Source organism: Eurosta solidaginis, chromosome 1 (assembly GCF_040869045.1).
Source record: "Eurosta solidaginis isolate ZX-2024a chromosome 1, ASM4086904v1, whole genome shotgun sequence".
Taxonomy (NCBI): Eukaryota; Metazoa; Arthropoda; class Insecta; order Diptera; family Tephritidae; genus Eurosta; species Eurosta solidaginis.
Genome location: NC_090319.1, coordinates 153,713,868 through 153,738,852, shown reverse-complemented (window position 1 = coordinate 153,738,852; position 24,985 = coordinate 153,713,868). Strand labels below are relative to the sequence as shown.

The 24,985-nt window shown below is 38.7% G+C and overlaps 1 protein-coding gene and 1 long non-coding RNA gene across 25 annotated transcripts in view; one reads left to right on the top strand and one right to left on the bottom strand.

Moving 5' to 3' along the window:
* The window catches only part of LOC137236879 (protein eva-1), a 3,007,131-nt gene that overhangs the window by 10,332 nt on the left and 2,971,814 nt on the right, over positions 1-24,985 (top strand). For 8 of the 23 annotated variants that reach the window (XR_010948686.1, XM_067759963.1, XM_067759946.1 and 5 more), the window contains exon 1: positions 9,111-9,777. The exons of 3 other annotated variants lie outside the window; for them this stretch is intronic. The gene's annotated coding sequence lies outside the window, so the exon portion shown is untranslated. Of the gene's footprint in view, positions 1-9,091; positions 9,778-11,527; positions 11,787-24,985 lie in introns of those variants that run through there. 12 more of the 23 variants (XM_067759959.1, XM_067759957.1, XM_067759958.1 and 9 more) reach the window with 10 other exon arrangements.
* Positions 23,584-24,782, bottom strand: LOC137239124 (uncharacterized). Of its 2 annotated transcripts, none has more exons than XR_010949291.1 (5): positions 24,696-24,782; positions 24,358-24,631; positions 24,153-24,295; positions 23,713-24,068; positions 23,584-23,655 (listed from the first exon to the last, which is right to left on the bottom strand). It is a non-coding gene; the product is annotated as an uncharacterized lncRNA (long non-coding RNA). The 2 variants fall into 2 exon arrangements; XR_010949292.1 differs by having other exon boundaries at positions 23,587-23,655; positions 23,721-24,068.

Below are 24,985 nucleotides of genomic sequence, written 5' to 3'. Positions count from 1 at the left end.
GTTCAGTTTATACTTATATTTTAAGAATTCATGAGCTTAACACCGGCTTATAATATTTGAATTTCAATTATTATGTTTTCTAAGAGAAACTAAAAAGAAAGAAACATTTACTGGCATATTGCGATGGACCATTTCGAAAACCGCCAACGTAACCCCCTTAGGCAATTTTGTATTGTTATCAAAGGTTTCACCGGGATTCGAACCGTGAATCACATGGTGAAACTGCAGTAGCCTTTAACCACTAGGCCATCCTGCTGGTATTTGTTTTCATGCTTAATTCAGTTTTTCTCCATTCTCCATTCAACAAACATACATAAATATGTACAACTGAGCCCGAGTTTACAAAGCTTCTCATTCGCAACGAATAAGAACTTTACAAAAACAAATCTACATGGCACACAAATTAATATAGAGACAAAATGTCTCAATTGTGTTGTTAGTGTAGAAATGAGAAAAACTGAATTAAGCATGAAAACAAATACCAGCAGGATGGCCTAGTGGTTAAAGGCTACTGCAGTTTCACCATGTGATTCACGGTTCGAATCCCGGTGAAACCTTTGATAACATTACAAAATTGCCTGATGATGATTACGTTGGCGTTTTTCGAAATGGTCCATCACAATATGCCAGTAAATGTTTCTTTCTTTTCAGTTTCTCTTAGAAAACATAATAATTGAAATTCAATTATTATAAGCCGGTGTTAAGCTCATGAACTCTTAAAATATAAGTATAAACTGAACACACCATTAAACAAACATACATAAATATGTACAACTGAGCCCGAGTTTACAAAGCTTCTCATTCGCAACGAATAAGAACTTTACAAAAACAAATCTACATGGCACACTGTTGGAAAATGTCACTTAAAGTTTTGTTTTATTTAATCTAAGTACCCTTTGGTACAACCTTGAGTTATAAGCCAATGTTTTGCACTCATTCTTTCATCGCTATTTATTCGTTCTCTCTATTCACGTTGACATTTGTCAAAGCTCGAAACATCCATTTTATTATTGAACTTTGATCGCCAAAGAAAGGGTGCAAAACTGCGGTAAGATAATTATAGTCTTTTTTATGAAATACATTTGTACATAATTAATGAATTCTTTCAGAATAAACCAATCACACAGCTACAATAAAGTGTTGAATGTTTAACGCAAACCCTTTCGCTTAGCCTTAGTCGCAGTCGCGACATTTTTATTCGCAGTTTTCATTTGATGATTACTTCCACGGCCGTGAAGTGAGAATTCACTTATGAAAGAACCAGAAGAAAATCTTGAGAAACGACGCAGTCCTCGGCTCCACAAAGTAGAGGTGGAATCAGAAGAAATGCCGCCTGCACCGCCCACCACCAAAGCGAACGATGATACGACCGCCGTCACCGCCACCGCCACTGCCAGTTCAAACGTCGCAACCACAGCTAGTTTAGCAGTCACCTCAACTTTGGAAATGCAAAAGCAAATCGCCACTCTTCAAAAACAATTAGAGGAATCTAAGGTAAGGTTTAATGAACAAAGTCGTATTTGTCAAAGGCTGGAAAAAGCGCTGCGAAATACAGTAGATATGGCAAATACTGTACCCTTTACAGTCGCCCCAACTACAGTGCCTGCCGTTGCTACGAATTTCGCACCATCAGCCGGTGCTGCAGAACTTAACCTCACAAATTTGCAAACTACGTCCCATGTGCAGCATTTGTCAGCTGCTGCAACCTCAAATAATATCGGACCATTTACTGCAAACAGTTATGTGCACTCCGCTACGTCGCCAATTGCGAGCGGCGCTGCTACTCTGCCAGCCGAGAACGCTGGCATAATTTCATCGCTGCCGACGTACACTATGTCTGCTGCCGCTGCGCCAACATATTTAACTACAAGTCAATTGCACTCTACACAGAGTCACTTTAGCATGCCATGTACATCGTCCTCGATATATACACCCACGCTATTTAATAATATTAATCAGTATATGCAAACGTCTATGCCACTGAATGACTTGAACAACCTCTCTCCTTTGACCAATTCCACAAGATTTCTGCGAAAATTACAAGATTTGCCCGATTTTAGTGGCGAGCCAGAAGACTGGCCAATTTTTTATGCAAATTATGTCCAGTCCACATCGGTGTATAACTACACCAATTTAGAAAACAACCAGCGGTTGCAGAAAGCTGTTAAAGGAGAAGCTCGTGAGGTAATTAAATCACTTTTAATTCACTCTGATAACGTTGCCGCTGCTATCGAGCAGCTACGCTTTCGTTTCGGTCGCCCTGAACAATTAATTCAAAGCCAGCTACGGCAAGCGAGGGATTTGCCAAATATTGCGGAGAATGCCTTGTGGAAGTTAGTGCCATTTGCTACCAAAGTGAAAAATTTAGCAACGTTTCTGCAATCAGTGAATGGCCAAAAACACTTGGCAAATCCTACGCTATTGGAGGAGTTGTTATCAAAGCTCCCAATGAGCAAGCGGCTGGAATGGGCAAGGACCGCCGCGTCGATACTGCCATATCCTACGATCCTACACTTTAGCGACTGGGTAAGTGAACTTGCTAATTTAATATGTACCATACAAGGTGTTGACAATAAAGAGGGTAAGCGACGTGTGGTGCTACACACATCCGAAAAACCGTCCCCAAACCCCTCGGCTATGAGTCCCCTTAAGTGCCCCCTTTGCCAAGGGCAACATAAACTCCAAGATTGTCGTCGTTTCCTTAATGCCATGGTCTCTGATAGGTGGGATATAGTGAAGAAATATCGCGTCTGTTTTTCCTGCCTAAACATGGGCCATAATACACGTAACTGTCGCCGTAAGAAATTTTGCTCTGCAGAAGGTTGCCAACGCAGACACCATAGCCTACTGCACGAAGCCATCGTGAAAGCTCCGAACTCCAGTGTCTTAAGGGAGGAAGGAGGAGAGGTACGAGGAAGCGTATTGAGTTGCGCGGCCACTGACGCTTCTAAGCCGAAACTGCTATTTCGTGTTCTGCCTGTCACTTTATATGGTGAAAACAAACGCATCGACACATATGCTTTACTTGACGAGGGTTCCTCAATTACGATGCTTGATAGTAAACTTGCCAAACAGTTAGGAATACGCGGTCGGCAACATTGCCTAGATATACAATGGTTCGGGGGAAGAGCAGTGCAAGAGCCTGTAGAGGTATTTAATATTGAAATAAGCGGAGCTGGTAAAAATAAACGTCATCTTCTGCGCAACGTGTATGCAGTAGCCAATCTTGATTTACCGATGCAGAGCCTATGCCGCGATGACTTAAAGGGTGCCAACCAATTTGCTTCGTGCCTCCCCCTGCATCCATATTGCGATGCTGTACCCCAACTGCTAATTGGAATCGATCATGCGCACCTAGGCTTGCCGACTGACATTAAAAAGATCAGTGATAAAGGTCCGTACGCTTGCAATACTGAACTGCGATGGGTAGTTTTCGGACCAAGCAGCCGATCATCCCTTACAACTCAATCCTGCTTATTTGTACGCGCCCGAAACGAGGAGGAAGATATACATCGTCTAGTGTCCGACTATTTCAACATCGAGAATCTTGGTGTCCGAACTTCGACGCCTATTGAAAGCAACGATGACGTCAGAGCCAAACAGCTACTTGAAAGTACAACTAAGCGAGTGGAAGGCCGTTATCAAACGGGTCTGTTATGGAAAGCCAACAACATACAACTACCCAATAATTACATTTCCGCTTTGCACAGGTTAGAGGGCATAGAAAGAAAAATGCAACGTGATTCAGCGTTTGCAACCGCGTACAAAGATGTCATCGCAGGGTATCTAGAAAAGGGCTATGCGCGAGAAATTAATCAGGAGGAAGATTGTGTCGTTTCACCTAGGAAGTGGTACTTACCACACTTTGGCGTCGTGAACCCGAATAAACCGCAAAAATTACGTCTTGTTTTTGACGCTGCCTCCCAATTTGAAGGGTCGTCTTTAAACTCTAATTTATTAAAAGGGCCACAGCTGTACACGTCTCTTCCTTCCATTTTATTTAATTTTCGAACACGTGCAGTTGCTGTCTGTGGAGACATAGAAATATTGAAATGTTTCACCAAGTGGTTATTCAACCATCTGACAGGTGTGCACAACGTTTTCTTTGGCGTAATGGGAGGAGTAATACGCAACCCAAGGAATATGAAATGCGAGTTATGATTTTCGGTGCCGTATGCTCGCCTTGCTCGGCACAATATGTCATGAGACAGAATGCCAGAGAGCATTATGAAAGTAATCCTCGCGCTGTTGAGGCTATTGTTGAGCACCATTACGTGGACGATTTCGTTGACAGTTTTGAGACGATCCAAGAAGCGGTAGACGTAACAAAGATGGTAAGGAGCATTCACAGCGATGGCGGATTCGAATTACGCCGGTTCGTTTCCAATTCTGAGGAAGTGGTTAGAGAATTAGATGGCACTACGAACGCGAAACAAATCGCAGAAGATGAGAGTACAGAGAAAGTTCTTGGACTATTTTGGGAGCCAGGAAGCGATAACTTTAAGTTTAGTTTGAAATTTCATCGTATTGACCAGGCAGTAATTAAAGGTGAAAGATGCCCTACGAAAAGGGAACTCCTCAGCATTATTATGTCAACCTTTGATCCGCTTGGATTCTTAAGCCATTACACCGTTGCCGCCAAAGCCCTCATGCGAGAAGTTTGGCGTCGTGAAGTTCGTTGGGACGAGCCCATTCCCAATGACGTGAACGCATCGTGGGAGAAATGGAGGCGACAGTTTCACAAGGTAGCGGAATTTCGTGTGCCGCGATTCTACTTCGATCGGGGTAAGCCTCAAAACTTGGAGCTCCACGTGTTTGTTGATGCAAGCGAGGAGGCATTTGCTGCAGTTGCTTACTGGAGGACAATGCAGTCGAACGGTGGTATCGAAGTGTCATTAATTGCCGGGAAAACGAAATGTGCTCCGCTAAAACCTGTAACCATCCCACGATTAGAGTTGCAAGCCGCCGTGCTTGGTGTACGCCTGCGTAAGTTAGTATTGGATAATCACCAAATTAACCCCCAGCGATGTTTCCTATGGAGCGACTCCAGAACCGTTTTGAAATGGATCGGGAGTGAACACCGACGCTACAAACCATACGTGGCACACCGCGTCGCGGAGATTCTGAGTGGGAGTGAAGTTCACGAATGGCGATGGGTGCCAACCCAGGATAATGTTGCTGACGATGCGACGAGAAGTAACGGAAGCATTGATCTTTCACATAAATCTCGTTGGCTACACGGACCGAATTTCTTGCGACGTTCCGAAGACACCTGGCCTACTGAAGATACTGATACCAGAAACGCTGTTGACGTAGATGAAGAACTTCGATCCAAATTTGTTTTGGTTGCTAGCAATAACACCTTGATTAACTATAGTCGATTTTCAAGCCTCATTAGGCTAAAGAGAACTGTGGCGTGGATGCTTCGCTTCATTAACTGTTGCCGTAAACGAGAGCTGCAGTATAAAGAATATGGACTCACTGCATCAGAGATTGAAGCCGCCGAACGCATTTTATGCCTATTTGTCCAAAAGGAAGCCTTCCCTTTAGAACGCAATCGCATCGAAAATGGTCAAGATTTACTCAGCGACAGTCCAATAAGACAGCTTTCGCCATACATTGACGAGGACGGACTGTTAAGGGTGCAAGGACGTATAGATGCAGCTAGCTACTTGCCGTATAATACCAGAAGGCCGATTATACTACCGAATGGACATATTTTTACGCGACTTGTCATCCGTTATCATCACTGCCAGATGAAACACCAAAACCATGAGACAACTATAGCCAATATTCGTCAGAAATATTGGATTCCCAGAATAAGGCAGTTACTACGGAGTATAGTATACGAATGCAAAATATGTTCTATAAACAGAGTGCAACCTCGAACGCCAAAAATGGGCCTCCTACCAGAAGACCGTCTCCAGCCTCATGTAAGGCCCTTCACATATACAGGGCTCGATTATTTCGGACCAATTTGTGTCACGATCGGACGGCGAACTGAAAAACGTTGGGTTGCTCTATTTACGTGTCTCACCGTCCGAGCGATCCACTTAGAAATAGCCCATGATTTGTCGACGGACTCGTGCATAATTGCAATGCGCAACTTCATGAACAGGAGAGGGGTTCCAGCGCGTCTTCGATCCGACAATGGTAAAAACTTTATAGGCGCTAACGAAGAGGCTAAACGTTTCTCTGAAGTGTTCGACACGGAGCGCGTTCAAAACGAATTGTCAACTAAAGGTGTTGAGTGGTTCTTCAACTGCCCCGCCAATCCATCCGAAGGTGGAGCCTGGGAAAGGATGGTGCAAAGCGTAAAAAGGGTCCTTCGACATACGTTGAAAGAAGTAGCACCAAGAGAACACGTTTTACAAAGCCTATTGATAGAAGCAGAGAGTATAATAAATTCGCGCCCTTTGACGCACTTGCCCGCCTGATTGGCCAAGGAAATGCTCCTAACACTCCAGCGCTCAATGCTCCTGATATTAATGTACATAGCCTACGCAAGCAGTGGCGAGTTGCACGCAGTCTAAGGGACGCTTTCTGGAAACGATGGATACTGGAGTACCTGCCAACTTTAACGCGAATAGTCAAATGGTGCCAACGAACGGCTCCCCTTAGGGAAGGGGATGCAGTATATATTTGTGACCAAAACATGCCAAGAAATCAGTGGCGACGCGGAATTGTTGACCGTTTGTACACTGGTAAGGATGGTGTGGCCCGGCGTGCTGACGTGCGAACAATAGGCGGACTTTTGCAGCGCGCGGTATCTAAACTGGCGGTTTTGGATGTGGAAAGTAGTGAAGCTGATCGCTCCACGGGGGTGGGGGTGTTGGAAAATGTCACTTAAAGTTTTGTTTTATTTAATCTAAGTACCCTTTGGTACAACCTTGAGTTACAAGCCAATGTTTTGCACTCATTCTTTCATCGCTATTTATTCGTTCTCTCTATTCACGTTGACATTTGTCAAAGCTCGAAACATCCATTTTATTATTGAACTTTGATCGCCAAAGAAAGGGTGCAAAACTGCGGTAAGATAATTATAGTCTTTTTTATGAAATACATTTGTACATAATTAATGAATTCTTTCAGAATAAACCAATCACACAGCTACAATAAAGTGTTGAATGTTTAACGCAAACCCTTTCGCTTAGCCTTAGTCGCAGTCGCGACTAGAGAGAAAATGTCTCAATTGTGTTGTTAGTGTAGAAATAAGAAAAACTGAATTAAGCATGAAAACAAATACCAGCGGGATGGCCTAGTGGTTAAAGGCTACTGCAGTTTCACCATGTGATTCACGGTTCGAATCCCGGTGAAACCTTTGATAACATTACAAAATTGCCTGATGATGATTACGTTGGCGGTTTTCGAAATGGTCCATCGCAATATGCCAGTAAATGTTTCTTTCTTTTCAGTTTCCCTTAGAAAACATAATAATTGAAATTCAATTATTATAAGCCGGTGTTAAGCTCATGAATTGTTAAAATATAAGTATAAACTGAACACACCATTAAACAAACATACATAAAAAGTTTATATTTCATAAACTAAGAGTTTCCTAGAGTTGCGGATGATAATTTTGTGATTTTTAGGACCCCCGCCACCCCTCGAAAAAAAAAATTGGAAAATCGTGGCACCTTATTAAAAATATTCCCCGAGTTGTTTTCGCTTTTAAGGAAGCCGTACTTCGTTTTCAACTTCTCCGTAAATAAGCACTTTTCCTTATACATTTTCAAAACAGATCAAAAATAAAAAATAAACTGCAAGTTAGGTGATTGAAATATTTAAAAACCAATCCGTAATTAATATTGTTTAAGAAATTACTAACGATCAGGTGATGACATTGGCGATGACACTGAACGAAAGGTAGCAAGGAGTTATACCAGACAACATTACTGAGTAAAATGCCTGGCAAGACACGATGTTGGCCTGATTGCCTGACAAGTTGTTTAAAGCCTGTGTATCAGCGAAATGCCTGACGTATATAGCTTTGAACACCTCAAATGAATGCGAATTATCTAGATATATGACAATAAGTTATCGGGCAAATCTTACCAAAAAATATATGTATATATATTTTAATTATATTCACTTTATTTAAATAAATAGAATACTTTTACTATGATCTCCAAAGAGCGGACGGTTGTTGAGCGATGTATATATGTACATATGTATAGGTATGTATAGTATATCTGCTAACTCTATGAAACTAATTTTACATTAGAAAGAAAAAACTGAATTGAATGAAATTGTATTATGTATTGAAAATATCTATTCGGAGCAAACAGTTTTTCAAAATTTTGTTGGAGTTTGCAGATTTTTTTAGGGTTTTTGGACATGGACGCGGCGTTTATAATATGCTCATTCGTGATAGAGGAATAACATAATTGAATTATGGATTGTGAAAAAAAAATTTGGCAAAGCTCCAGACTTTTTAAAACGATAAGTATGCTTTGAAATAAATATTCATCGGAGCAAGAGCGTATATTGATGGTTATCTGAACCCTGATCTTCAATAATTATTCTTAAATAAAGATAAAATCCGAAATTCCATTAGGCATTCAATATAGCAATAATTATGTAAAAAAGAATTTCTAGTTTGTATGAGAGAAGAGTCCAATAAGACTTTAGTTTAAAAGACTTGGCTTATTATTTCATTAGCTCTCATTATTAAAATGGTATAACTTCAGTTGGGCAGTTTTTCCGTAAATCCGTCTAGAGACTACAATAGTTTGTTAAATACCGCAATGTAAAACACTTTTAAATTCATACATTTATATTAAGTCAGATATAAATGTAAAGCTGTAACTTAACATGACTTTGCAGCATGTGTAGAAATACAACTTGTTTAGAAATACAACATAAGCGGGCATACTTGCATGATTGGAGAGTTGCAAGGTGTAACTTAACATGTAGAAATACATCATGTGTAGAAATACAACGTAAACGGGCATTTGCCTGATTGAAGAGTCTCTAAGTTTGTTGAAACTTTCTTATACCACTCTTTTTTCTCTTTGGCAGTGAAGCTTTTTTTTTGCACTCCCCTGGCATTGTTAATGTTAAGCATTAACTATGCCCAGCCAGTCTTTAGCTTTAGTCCATATCCGTAACTGCGGCGCTGCGCATTTGTGTTTAAATAATTTCTCTAAAATTTCCGTAAAGTTTGCTTAATTTGATATATGCGTCTTTCAAAATCTGTAAAGGCAAGCAAATGAAATGCAAATCCAGAAATTTTAACTTACCGAAGAACCCATATGTGAAACATGGCGTATCTTGCTTGCCACGTAATCATGTTTAAGTATTTTGTACCAAGGATTAGTGAATATATTAATCAAAAATACTTTAAAAAAATTATTAACGCTTACACAAGCATGCAAATATAGTTACATATCGCTGAAAAAACGCGAGTTTGTGCTCCTAATCAAGCCAAATTGAGTAAATTAAACGAGTATCTATTAAACCGTCGAGTTATACACAATATATAATAAAATTAGTTGAAGTTAATTTCATTAATAATATTACACGATACTGCGATGATTTAAAAGTTTGTGGAAAAAATACTAAACAAGATATCGAAAAATTAATAGCAGTGCAAATAAACGAATAAAGTCAGAGTATAAAGTGTAGGATGTATTAGTACTTAATAGAATAACCATAAGGTACCTAAAAAGAAAATCCTGACAAGTACAGAAAAAGTTTCCGAACAACTTTAATTAGAATATTTGTATGTAGAAAAATACATACATTTGTATGAAGAATTTCGCTTTGGTTGTAACGGTAATTTTCATTTTGGACTTGTGGAAATTAAAAATGAAAATATATTCTTACTCTCTCTTCCCGCTCTCTTCGCATTTCCTTATCTTTTTATTCACTCTTCCCTCTGCTTTCTCTTTTCCTGCGTCTCTTTCTCCCTCGCCGTTATTGTTGTTGTTGTTGCGATAAGGACATTCCCCGAAGGCATTGGGGAGTGTTATCGATGTTGATGGTCTTTTGTCGGATGCAGATCGGGTACGTTCCGGTACCAAGCCCGACCATCTCGGGAACGATTTGTAATGACCACATGCGACCTTCTTGGCTATACCGCCCTCCCATCCCCTAGATCCTTGAGGAGTTCGGGGTCACCAGAGCCTCGGCTGTTAATGAAAGAGGATAGGTGGATAGGTGAGGTTGACAATTGGGTTTGTAGAAGCTATATATTGCGCTGGCAACCTGAAATTGTTGCGCTTCTCAACCCCTTGAATCTGGTATTTTAGTCGCCTCTTACGACAAGCATTCCTACCGCGGGTATATTCTGACCCCCTAAACTGTTGGGGGTTAGTCTTTTCCCTCACTTCTCTTCCGCTCCATCCATCCGTATCTCTCTATCTTCCTCTAACTCTATTTCTTTCTCCTTCCCTATTTTCTCTTCTCTCTAGTTCTTCTTCATCCCTTTCTCTCAGTCCCAGTTCCACCTCAAGTCCAAGTCCCATTCCCACTTATAGTCGCACTCCCAATCCTAGTCCAGCCCCAGTCGGTCCCTGCTCCATTTCCCGAAAAAACTATCATAAATACTAATCTAGGCAAAGGGATACCTATATGCCCAATTTCAGGTAAATAAAACCAAGAGCAGAATTTATCGCAAAGATCGGTCCCTGGTCCTCTTCCCGAAAAAAGAGCCGTAAATACTAATCTAGGCAAAGGGCTATCTGTAAACCAAATTTCATGCAAATTGAAGCGCGAATAGAATTTGTTCGAATAGATCGGTCCCTGGTCCGGAAAGAAACTTCACAGGAATGCTATCCTATCTTCAAGTTGGATCAAACTGCACAGGGTGTGCAAATTAGATTGAGATCGATTGAGTAGCTTCGGAGTCCATCGCGGAAAAACAACGTGACACGAAATATATATATATTAAGATTACAACTGGGAAACAATTATTTTGGTATTCTCAAACCGTTTTGGGCCGTTTTTGGTTCGAAGAAAAATTTGTGGGCGGCAGCACGGGTTGCATAGGAAAACTTTAAAATTATATCACATCCTAGCATATACAAAATGAAGAAATGGTGCACATACGAAAGCGGTGTAACAGCAGAATTAGTTCTGTTATTTAAATATTAATAAATTAAGGATTCAAAAATTTTTGTTTGCTGGAAATGAACACTTAGTCCAATTGAATAAAGGAAAGAAATAATATTGAAATCGGTCAAACTGTTTTTGAGTATTAGCTTAATTATTTTCAATTGAAGTTTTTTAAGAAAATTTTTTTGCCGTAAATGATCCCTGAATCAGATCGAAAATAACAGAGAAAAGATTATTATAATCGGTACAGCCGTTTTCCACCTTTGAACGTAGTAACGCACATAAATTCATTTATATATCTATACCAATTATATAAAAATGCTTATGTGGGCAATGTTTGTAACGGCTAATCTCAAGAAGTATCAAACCGATTTAAATGAATATTTTTTTAAAGAAAGTATTGGCGCAAATAAACACCCTGCGCTTTTTATTTTTTCCATTTTCACAAACTAAAGCCCTTTATTTTTAGGTTAAAATTGATGAAAACCCAAATAATGGAAGCATAAGACTTTTCGATGGCCAAGCCCAAGCTACAGCGGGCCAACAAAAACAGCTTTGTGTTTGTGAAGAGATACATATACTCACAGCTAAAGAGAGTCCGTCATTTCGCTCTTGACAACAGCGTTGACAGATTGACGACGCCGTCGTCATTTTGACGATTTTAAACTAGAATGACGACGCTTGGACTATTCTGTTATGAAAAATGATGATTTAAACCTGCCTTCTATGTAAGATTTATTTTAAATATTTATACCCCAATAATGTTGATTTTAGAGGGACACTACAGTAATAAATATTGAAGTGATCAACTTAGCTCCTGAAAACGGCGGAGTGGTGATGATATATTTGCCTCCGCATTCCACTCATAAAATGCAACCGCTAGACAGAGCATTCATGAGCCCACTCAAGACTTATTACAGTAACGAATTAAAGCGTTTAATGAGAAAAGTTACTAAATTCGATTTAGTTGGTCTCTTTTCCAAAGCGTACTAAAAGGTTCAGACTGGCCAGGTTGCAGTTAACGGTTTCAGATGTACTGGTATATACCCACCCATTCGATCGAAATATTTTACTGATGCAGACTATATTGCTGCAAACGATATGTATGACCATCCAACTGCCGAAAACTCTGAAGTTTCCGAGCAAAATAATGCAACTTAGGAGACTCGACGTACTCTTACTTCACCGACATCTAATACAAATCGAGTGACTTCTCCAGAACCTGTGGTGCCAACCAGTAAAGAAGTCGCTTCACCATGGAACCTTCAAAAAACCAGCAGCGAAAGCTAGAAAGCTGAATGTGAAGAATTAACCAGTGACTCCGCCTACGCAGAATCGAACCAAGGGGACTTTGTTGAAATGCCTCCAGACGGAGCAATTTGCTCCTTTTGCGAAAAGTTATGGAAGGACGAACGAAATATATCAGAATGGAGTGCTTGTTTACAGTGCGATACGGTTTGGGCTCATAACGTCTGCATTCCCAAAAAAATCTAATTTTTATTTGCGAGACTTGCACAAATTGAAGTTTTTAAGCAATTTTGATATTTCCAATAACTTATGCATTTTTAAATATACAATATAGCATTTTATTTTATCTTTTGAGAAGCTATTTATCTTTTATTAATAAAATTAGTAAATTTTAAAAGAAGTTATTTAATGTGTTCTTTAGTAAATTAAAATTAGCCTACGTTTGCGTACCATATTACCCACCAATTTTTGGGGAAGCGGCGTTTCGAGTTCACCCGAATTTCGTCTTATAAATTGTAAACTGTTGGTGGTATACAACTTTTGACAAAGTACGCTATAGATGATATTTCACAAAACAAAATGTGACGAAAAAGAGGGGAATTGGACTTTTGTTTAGGCCAAAATTACCCAAAAACTAAACGCTATACCACAAATGCCGCAGTTCACCTATTTGAAGACATTTCTAAGGTTCCACCAGAAGTTTTTTGGAAAATATCAAAAGAGCTGACTCTACATACGCTTTTTTAATTCATGTGCATTCGTTGTGTTTGCCGCACTTTTCAGGGAATGTAGAAGGAACTTTTTCTAAAATAAATAAAAAAAAAAAAACAAAAATCCGAAACCATCTGGAATCTGATACATTTAAAAGGAATATTGCTAGCCCAAGATTATTTAAAACTGAATAACTTTTCCTGTTATAATATTAAACCGCAAATAAATATGCTAACAAAATTGAACGCGAAAGTGTATAACTAAGAAACTAAAATGATATAGGAGGTTCGATTCGAGCTCAAAGAAAAAAAAAATAATAATTGTTAAATTGACTGACAACAATTACCTTTTGTATGTAATACAAAATTTCTCTTTTCAGACCTTTTTGTTATTTATAAAATAAAACGAAATGAATTGAAAATGATTTTAGCAGCGATTTACATCAGCAGCCCCCGAGTACGGGGTTTAACTTGGTATCAAATGAAAGAGGGAGTTCTCCCGACCACAAATATATATATTTTAAAGTGCGCAAACTTATAATTTAAAAGTTATTTGTTGTTAAAGTTTGCAAATTTCTATACAACTTTTATATGTTTATACGTATATATATTTTATGACATTTCAAATCTGTGCTGCCACATCTAACAAGTAGGGAAGGCTAAGTTCGGGTGCAACCGAACATTACATACTCAGTTGAGAGCTATGGAGACAAAATAAGGAAAATCACCATGTAGGAAAATGAACCTAGGGAACCCTGGAATGTGGTTGTATGACATGTGTATCAAATGGAAGGTATTAAAGAGTATTCTAAGAGAGAGTAGGCCATAGTTCTATGGATGGACGCCATTTAGGGATATCGCCATAAAGGTGGACCAGGGCTGACTCTAGAATTTGTTCGTACGATATGGCTATCAAACGAAAAGTGTTACTGAGCATTTTAAGAGGGAGTGGGCAATAGGTCTATAGGTGGACGCCTTTTCGAAATGTCGCCATTAGGGTGGGCCAGGGGTGACTCTAGAATGTGTTTGTATGATATGGGTATCAAATGAAAGATGGTAATGAGTATTTTAAAAGGGAGTAATCCTTAGTTCTATAGGTGGACGCCTTTTCGAGATATCGCCATAAAGGTGGACCAAGGGTGACTCTAGAATGTTTGTACGATATGGGGATCAAACGAAAGGTGTTACTGAGCATTTTAAGAGGGAGTGGGCATTAGGTCTATAAGTGGACGCCTTTTCGAGATATCGTCATTATGGTGGGCCAGGGGTGACTCTAGAATGTGTTTGTACGATATGGGTATCAAACGAAAGGTGTTACTGAGCATTTTAAGAGGGAGTGGGCATTAGGTCTATTGGTGGACGTCTTTTCGAGATATCGCCATTAATGTGGGCCAGGGGTGACTCTATAATGTTTGTACGATATGGGTATCAAACGAAAGGTGTTACTGAGCATTTTAAGAGTGAGTGGGCATTAGGTCTATAGGTGGACGCCTTTTAGAGATATCGCCATTAGGGTGCGCCAGGGTGACTCTAGAATGTGTTTGTACGATATGGGTATTAAATGAAAGGTGGTAATGAGTAGTTTAAAAGGGAGTAATCCTTAGTTCTATAGGTGGACGCCTTTTCGAGATATCGCCATAAAGGTGGACCAAGGGTGACTCTAGAATGTTTGTACGATATGGGTATCAAACGAAAGGTGTTACTGAGCATTTTAAGAGGGAGTGGGCATTAGGTCTATAGGTGGACGCCTTTTCGAGATATCGCCATTAGGGTGGGCCAGGGGTGACTCTAGAATATTTGTACGATATGGGTATCAAACGAAATGTGTTACTGAGCATTTTAAGAGGGAGTGGGCATTAGGTCTTAAGGTGGAGGCCTTTTCGAGACATCGCCAATAGGGTGGGCCAGGGGTGACTCTAGAATGTTTGTACGATATGGGTATCAAACGAAAGGTGTTACTGAGCATTTTAAGAGGGAGTGGACATTAGGTCTATAGGTGGACGCCTTTTCGAGATATTGCCATTAGGGTGGGCCAGAGGTGACTCTAGAAGGTTTGTACGATATGGGTATCAAACGAAAGGTGTTACTGAGCATTTTAAGAGGGAGTGGGCATTAGGTCTATAGGTGGACGCCTTTTCGAGATATCGCCATTAGGGTGGGCCAGGGGTGACTCTAGAATGTGTTTGTACGATATGGATATCAAATTAAAGGTATTAATGAGGGTTTTAAAAGCGAGTGGCCCTTAGATGTATATGTGAAGGTGTTCTCGCGATATCGACCAAAATGTGGACCAGGTGATCCAGAAAATCATCTGTCGGGTACTGCTAATTTATTTATATATGCAATACCACTAACAGTATTCCTGCCAAGATTCCAAGGGCTGTTGATTTCGCCTTGTAGAACTTTTTCATTTTCTTCTACTTAATATGGTAGGTGTCACACCCATTTTACAAAGTTTTTTCTAAAGTTATATTTTGCGTCAATAAACCAATCCAGTTACCATTTTTCATCCCTTTTTTCGTATTTGGTATAGAATTATGGCATTTTTTTCATTTTTCGTAATTTTCGATATCGATAAAGTGGGCGTGGTAATGGTCGGATTTCGGCCATTTTTCATACCAAGATAAAGTGAGTTCAGGTAAGTAGGTGGGCTAAGTTTAGTAAAAATATATCGTTGTTTGCTCAAGTTATTGTGTTAACGGCCGAGCGGAAGGACAGACGGTGGACTGTGTATAAAAACTGGGCGTGGCTTCCACCGATTTCGCCCATTTTCACAGAGAACAGTTACCGTCATAGAGTCTATGTCCCTACCAAATTTGAGAAGGATTGGTAAATTTTTGTTCGACTTATGGCATTAAAAGTATTCTAGACAAACTAAATGAAACTGGGCGGAGCCACGCCCATTTTGAAATTTTCTTTTATTTTTGTATTTTGTTGCATCATATCATTACAGGAGTTGAATTTTGACTTAATTTACTTATATACAGTAAAGATATTAAATTTTTTGTTAAAATTTGAATTAAAAAAAAATTTTTTTTAAAAAGTGGGCGTGTTCTTCATCCAATTTTGCTAATTTTTATTTAGCGCATATATAGTAATAGTAGTAGCGTTCCTGCCAAAATTCATCATGATATCTTCAACGACTGCCAAATTACAGCTTGCAAAACTTTTAAATAACCTTCTTGTAAAAGTGGGCGGTGCCACGCCCATTGTCCAAAATCTTACTAATTTTCTATTCTGTGTAATAACGTCAACCCATTTGCCAAGTTTCATCGCTTTAACCGCCTTTGGCAATGAATTATCGCATTTTTTCGGTTTTTCGAAATTTTCGATATCGAAAAAGTGGGCGTGGTTATAGTCCGATATCGTTCATTTTAAATAGCGATCTGAGATGAGTGCCCAGGAATCTACATACCAAGTTTCATCAAGATACCTCAAAATTTACTCAAGTTATCGTGTTAACGGACGGACGGACGGACGGACGGACGGACGGACGGACGGACATGGCTCAATCAAATTTTTTTTCGATCCTGATTATTTTGATATATGGAAGTCTATATCTATCTCGATTCCTTTATATATGTACAACCAACCGTTATCCAATCAAACTTAATATACTCTGTGAGCTCTGCTCAACTGAGTATAAAAAACGGAACAAGTGCAGAATCGAAAAATAACTTATAAAAATACCTTTCATCTGATGTATATATTTTTATCTTTTCTACTCTTTATTTACAAAAAATTTGAAAAAGCTTATTTTTGCATTCGTGAACGAGCTGATATTACCTTATAACTCTTATGTTTATTGTTATGTTAGCCGATCCAACACCGGCTGCGCCATGCGCAGTAATTCTACGTAGAACACCTTTCTGCATAGGTGGCCTTCGGCCGCGCTTATACAAAATAACCCTGGGCTACGCCATGCCAAATCCGGGTGTGTGGTGTAGCCCAGGGTTATTTTTTATAAGCGTGGTCGAAGGCCGCCTACGCGGAAAGGTGTTTCAACTTCTCAAAATGAGTAGTAAAAATATATATTTTCCTTTTTCTTTATTAACTGAAAGGTGGTAAGGTAATATTTATTTTTGTTTATGTGGCAGCACAGCTTTGTAATGTCATTAATAAAATATATATATAGAAATGTGCATGTTGCTACAAAAGCGCGATTGATGTAATAAAAACATTTATAATAAGTAAAAACAATGCAAAACTGAAATGTGAAATATACAAAAATTCAATTTAAGTTTATCGTTGCCAACTTATATAGATATGTATATGAATTAAGGTTTTGAAAGATGTGTAAATTGTAATTGTAATTTACAAATATCAGAAATATCTATTCGGAAATATTCTTATCAAAGGCGCTGACAACTGCATACAACAGACATTTTCCTCTGCGAAGATTCAAGGGGAAAGCAAAGCCACCATGGTTGAGTAAAGAGCTTAGCCTTTTTAGAGGGCAGGTAAAAAAGATTTTTAAGCTGGTAATAGTTGCGGAAAGCGAGGACTGCTGGGACGGATACAGAAATCTTTTGAGGATCTATAAACGTGAAATCAACAGGTCAAAGCGGGTTTCAAGGAAGAATTGTTGTGCCGACATAGAATGCTCCAGCGAAACGGAAATACTGAGGAAAGTCCTATCTAACTGAGATGCAGTCCAGGAACTGATAAAAAAGGTCGACGGGGAATGGTCACACAGTAGTGAATAGTCCCTTGAGGCGCTACTTAACACACACTTCCCATCAGGAGATGATGCGGAAGAGTTATGTAACACGGAGCAAGAGGTGCCGGGATTGGTGACAAATACCAAAACTAAATGGGCAATAAAAACGTTTGCTATGTTCAAATCGCCGGACCCAGTTGGGATATTCCCTGATATGCTGCAGATAGCCAGTGGAACGATTAGAGAATGGCTAAGAATAATCTTTGAGGGTTGTATAAAGGTGAAACACGTCCCACAATCTTGGAGAATGGCTGGAGTAGTCTTCATAGCGAAAGCGGGCAAAGCCAGTCATCTGCACCCGAAATACTACAGGCCTATTAGTTTGACATCTTTTCTACTCAAAGAGATATTAATAAATGTGTATATAAAATCAAAAATGAACGATGCATTGCATATCGTGGTTATGAATATAGAGAAGGACTTGGAACACCGGAAATATGCCCTGGGTGTTTTTCTTAACATTGCCGGAGCTTTCAAAACTGCCTCGAAAAGAGCAATCATGGATAGTCTCAACTCGATTGAAGTTCATCCAGCTTAACCAAACTGGATCGGCTCTACTTTAAGCTGCAGAATGATCACATCGCAATGGAGTCCATACGAGGCAACGGGGTTTTATCAACAATGCTGTGGACGCTGCTTGTAAACCCATTGCTTAGGCGGATGGACGAAGAACAAGTCAAACTTACGGCATATACAGATGACGTTTCAGTCATCATAAGCGTCAGATGCGATCAGGCACATCGGGCTGTTCATGCCTGGGCATATGGAGTTGGGTTAACTGCCAACGCGGAAAACCCCGATCCAGTATTATTTACTGGGAAGGTCCCGAATTGAACTAAGCCTAAGCTTGGGGGAAACCCTGCAAGAAAAATATAGCTCAAAGTATCTAGGAGTTATACTAGATAGTAAGATGTCGTGGAAACACCGTGTGGAAGAGAGAGCGCAGAAATCCTCCGTGACACTGTATGCATGCAAGAGGATGCTAAGATGCACGTGGGGCCTATCACCCAAACTCTCTAATCGGGTATTTACTGCAATTGTCAAACCCATTCTTCACTATGGGGTTCTTGTTTGGTGGACAGCCACACAAAAAAGTACGTACATATACCAAAAAACGTGAGAGGGTATGCAGAGTATCAATGATTAGCATAACGGGAGTCTTAAAATCTACTCCGACAGCAGCATTGCATGCGATTCTACACATCCCGCGTGCAGACTTAACGGCCAAAAACATCGCGTTAGCAACTGGAATAAGGCTTACAGTCTCAAGGCAGCTTGAGTGCAGCCCTTATGGCCACAGCAGAATAGCGCCATCTAATATCGGTCAAACCGAATATATGGACGCGTGCCTGAGCTTTTAAAGGGATCTTGGGGCCACAATTGAGCCGGAGGGCTAGTGCTAGGGTGCAAAAATAGCAGAATATACTATACACGTGTATACGGATGGTTCCAAATTAATGGAAGGTGTTGGGTCTGGAGGAAGCGTGCTTAAGCTGCAGTCGCGTCAATATATATATTAATAGTAAGGCTGCGCTTAAGGCAATAATCTCACACAGTTCTTCATCAAAAAGTGTTTTGAATGCAAAGAAGTATTGGAAAAATTTCGCTCATACCGGACCATACATCATTACTGGGTTCCCGATCATAAAAGGATAGAACGTCAAGATAAATTGTATCTCGTTTTTAACCGAAACGAAAAGCTTTCGGTAACGTTAAAAACGTTAACAAAAACGTGATACTTTATGTTTGAATTGTGCTCGCAATGCTATAGCCATGGTGAAGCCTTAAGGTGCTAACAGCGAGCGAACATACACACACAAACTCCATGTAATTTGTTTGTGTAATTCGTTGGTGGTAATGTCAAAAATACTCTGAGAAATGTTCGTACTGTCAAAATTCATGAGAAAAGTTGCAATCAGCTTGGCTAATGCTTTCACCTATAATGACTCCGCCATCAATCAGCTTTGACAGCATAGTTTGAAATTAATAATCAACATAAACGATTTGATTTCGTTTTGTTATGGTAGAAAACGAAACAAAATCATTTCGTTAATTTATCGTTCTTAACGTTAATAAACGAAACGAAATTACTTTGTTTCGTTTATTAACGTTAATTATCGTAACGAAATGATATCGGTTCGTTGGTTAAGCATGCCTGGTTTATTCAATATAATAAGAAATGTAGTTTACTTCTAGTTACATAGGAATCATAAATGTTTGTACGAATGTATATTCATATGCATGCACTAGCGAAGGATGGATATGAGAAAGTGACAAAATCTGTCGCTATTATTTCAACGAAGCTACATATGTAGCTATACATGCGTTTGTGTATATTAGTCAGTGCTGCAAAACCATGACCATTAGCCCGTTTCTGTATCCTTGCGATACGAATTATATCGCAAAAAGCAACCCTGATGCTTTGTTATCGCAAGGTAGTGTTTCTGTATGAGTGGTGAATATGTATTTTCGTTATTTCTTGCGATATTCATATCACTAGCTCCGAAGGTGGTGATAGCATACATTTTCTGTAATTTGAATTTTTTGTGTACTAAGCAGCTTTTCATTTTTTCATTCTTGAGTTTGTCAATTTTAGCATTTAAAAAAGCTGCAACACCAAAAATATTTCACGGTGAACGTGTGAATACTTAATAGAGAGCAGAAATTTGTTTTTTGGGCGAGATTGAGCAGAAAAGCGAGGGATTGTCTCTGAAGAAGTGTGAATTTGGAGGAAGAAATATTGATCAATTTATTATATACATCTAAGAACTGTCCATACATATATCAGCAATGGATTTGGATGCCAAGCTTTTAGTTTTAAAGAAAGTATTGCATAAAACTACGCTCATATGACGTGATGAACCAATTTTCGTATACGCCGTTTATTTGGACAGCGAAGTCGATATTAAATGGAAGATTTTACAGAAAAGCTTTTCCGGCACTTATACGAAATGATTAAGACCTTTTCTTGTTCTGTAAATATGCTGCACTTATACAGCGTGAACAAAAACGTAAAGGGTTTTCTAAAAAATATACAAAAGAATTATAGGAAGGAGGACTTTCTGAGGTAAATGTACATAAATATTCTCGGTAAAAACGTCGGAACCCAAAGGTTTAAAATAAGTTCGGCAAAGCGAATGTTTTTTTGGATTGTGTCGTGAATCCAAATGTTTATTGCTGCTTGTTTATGTATACTAACATTTTATGTTTTTATTTGCAGACAAATGAAATAAAAGATGACCTAGAATTTTTGGATCTTACTAACCAAACTCCAAAAGTGACTTCAAGGGCGACTCCACAACCAAAGACAAACTCTACCGTACTCGACCCAGCTACATCTCAATCGAACCCACCTGGTTATAATACTTTCAGCGGTGCTTACGCCGAAAAAAAACATATGGAAGACCAAGACGAAAGGCAAAGAGAATTTAATAATTGGCAACAAAAATTAACTTGCGAAAGTTTAAATACGCTTAAAGCCATACACGAAACCCTCAAGTCAATAGAAATGTCGTTAAAACCACAGTCTATTAATGATTAAATTACCATTATACACATTCTTAAAAGCCATTACAACTTAAAAATGCCCAGCATCAGCGTTTTTCTATAAACTGGTTGAAAGAATATATCTCTAGCGACAGACAAAAAAAACCGTGGCCGTAGTCAAAAATATAGGACCAAATTTAAACACAAATATATGTAAATTTTATCTATTTTACGTTGTTTTGCCAATTTCTAAATTTTTTTTCATAATTTTATATCAACAAGCATAGTAATTAATTTGGAACACTCCAAATTCGAGAAACTTTTTAAGTCACCCCAAGCTTTAAAATTGTTTTCTTAGAAATCTTAAAAACTTTCTGAATATGCATTTTTTTAAGGCCCATTTCTCTATATAAACTTATTTCTTTTGTTTGGGAGAATATGCTAAACACTTCAGAAAAAAAAATTGTCAAAATTAAGCAGAAATTTTAGGATTAAAGTTGAATTTTTTTATCTAGTATTGATGGAATTCTGGTTTTCTGGAATTTTCTTGAAATTTGAATAAAGTGTTTCAAATTAATTGCAATGCTTTGTACATACATATAAAGTATCTATTTCATACAAAACTACTTATGAAATGAATTTGATGAAGAAATATTGAATATTGAAACAATAGTCGCAAAGTAGTTTATATAGTAGTGCATATATATTAATTATAATTAAATAAATCAGCATTCAAATAGATAACGTTTTCTTTTTTCTCTAACTCATTACACAATATTAATATAAACGTAATAACGCACCTGAAAACACATTACAACTTCCATTATATTTAATAATTATATTTACAAGAAAAAAATATCATTTATATATATAAATAATTATAGTTAAAAAATTGTTGTTCTTGTTGTTGTAGCGATAGGGTTGCTCCCCGAAGGCTTTGGGAAGTGTTATCGATGTGATGGTCCTTTGCCGGATACAGATCCGGTACCATAGCACAATTAAGGCGCTAGCCCGACCATCTCGGGAACGATTTATGTGGCCACATTAAACCTTCAGGCCATTCCCTCCCTCCCCACCCCAAGTTCCATGAGGAGCTTGGGGCGCCAGAGCCTCGTCTGTTAGTGAAACAGGATTCGCCGCGGATAGGTGACAATTGGGTTTGGAGAAGCTATATATTGCGCTGGCCACCTGAAGGGTTGCGCCACACAGCCCCTTGAATCTGGTATTTTAGTCGGCTCTTACGACAGGCATACCTACCGCGGGTATATTCTGATCCCCTAACCCGCTGGGGGTGTTCTGCGCATATACGTAATACTCCTATATTGCTAGAAAAGGCTAGGTACATTCCCAAACATCAGAGTGCCGATATATTGATGTTTAAACGTTTTTGTTTTTGTATTCAACATTCGAATGTACCTAAATTTAAATTTTTTCTTGTCACACTTATGCTGCTACAATCACAAAAATTTTATAGACTGTCTTGCTTTGATTTCGAATTCAAAACACATTGCGAGCATTTTCTATTAGCAATATAGGAGTATTACATTTATGGTTCTGTGAGAACTTTATTGAATGGTCTCATTCTGTCTGCTGTGTATCATTTTATGCAACTTGTTTGCCTTTTTCACCTTGGTCGCTAATTTTGTTCTTGCTAGTCTAAATTGTACAATTATCCGTAGCCAATCAACGGCCAGTATCCTCTTTTCTACAATCCCAGGGAAACGTATTCGCCGGCCTGCAGCTCAACCAAATCCTTTTTACGATCCGGAAGGGAATGAAGAGGGTAGAAGGGTTAATGTGGTTTCCCGAGATGGTCGGGCAAGTACCTTAATGGTGGTATTTTCCGGAATGTACCGAATCAATATTCTGTCCATATCGACAACAGCAAAACTCCCGAAAATCTTCAAGGAGTCTCCTTATCGCTAGAGTGAAAATAGTTTTCGATCCGTGATCTTGAGCGGGAAGCTATTGTTATACTGGTCATTAGCAGCGACTGTTGATTCTACCTTAACATTTTACAAATAATATCATTAACCATTTGTAAAGTCATATCCCGGTATTATTTACCCATCGGTTAAGAGCCAAAACTGATTCTTCGTCAGGATACTGGCCACCACGTTTCTCTGCATACTTCAATGTCAGCTTAGAACGAGCCAAGGGGTATCTATGCCAAGTTAAAACCTTGAATGCCAAGTTTTCACAACCCGGTAACGGATGAATATTAGTCATACTAAAGACCATATTACATTGGGTTAACCGCAGACAAGCACTTAATTCTGGCATATGATGTTTGCGCGCATAAGCATTATGTTCATACCAACGTTTTACAGCATTAAGAACATCTTTCTCGCACCGTAAATGCAAATTGTCTCTTTCTATGATAGGTTGCAACTTTTTGGCGTCAAAATCTAAAAATTCACTGCTCTGGGTTACCTGCGAGATAACAAAACAATAAATTTAATGCTCAAATAATCGCACACGTTGATTTACATGCATACAGTTTTGTGTTTCGTAAGCCAGAATTTTTTCATTTAGTGTCTCACACTGAGTCTACTTCTCCAGACTATATGCTGGCTGCAATGTGAAATCGGTTATATTCTCTATTATAAAATCAGCAGTTTGCAACAGCGCCTTTCAATTGTAGTATTAAAGCCGCTTTTAACAGCCGATCTACATTGTCAATGGTTATGAGCGTTTTGCCGGTATAGTAAAAGGTGATTAAGCGCTCGAAAGTGTCGCTGTCGATATTGGTGGTTTCTATAAGTGGACAAATCCCGTTGTCCCTTTTGAACAGTTCACCGAAATAAGGGCTTGCCGCCGATAGAATTAGACGATGAGTCGTAATTCTGTAAATACATATATAACAAGCGTAGTTAATATATGTGACATACAAGCTGCAATAGCGTTAATTCAAATGAAAGTTTACTTACAAGGAAGATGGATTTGTTAATTTGAATGTCACATCAACTAAACTCTGGTCGTCAAAAAGTTCATATATTTGAAACAAAAGGTTTTCAATAAAGTACTTGGCTCCATCTGAGGCGTTGTCGTGTGATGTTACATGCTGCCATTGCTATTGCGTCAGGAAGTATAGTTTTTTTGTAATTTTGAATTTTAGAATGTTAGATTACTTACTTGGGTACTCCGTGGTGTATGCTTTTAGTTCGGAAGGTTGTCGTTGTTATATTTATGGACGTTATTGAAGTAGTTGCAATATATCCAGGAATTGCCCGATCGAGATAAAAAACTGTATTTTTTCCGGTTTTGGGAATTGAATATTCCAATTCCAATAGCTGGCAAGAGGACGCTTAGATTGCCTCTTAAATCGCAAGATTAACAAACGTATAAGGGTAATATACTTGCAACATTCAGACGTGCCGAAGCAGCTAACACGTCGCAAAGTAAATACCTATAGCACAATATTTTTCTTTTATTATTATAGTCAAGGGATGATTGTAAATCACTTATAATACCAGTTTAAGCAAAAGTTCACAATTTATATAATGAATCTTGAACTTCTTCACTTGCTATTAAAAAGAATTTGTGTTTGTTATTATATCTTTTTCGCTATTGGTGACAGATCCTATGTCCCATTTCGATTGTTCCATCGATATGATAAAAACTCACCACTATTATATCGCTAGTTGAATTGAGTGCGTTACAGAAACACTTTTCATATCGAAATCGATACGTGCCTTGCGATAGCAAATCGTTCGTTATTATAACGCAAGGTTACAGAAACGGGCTACATATCTTCCATATA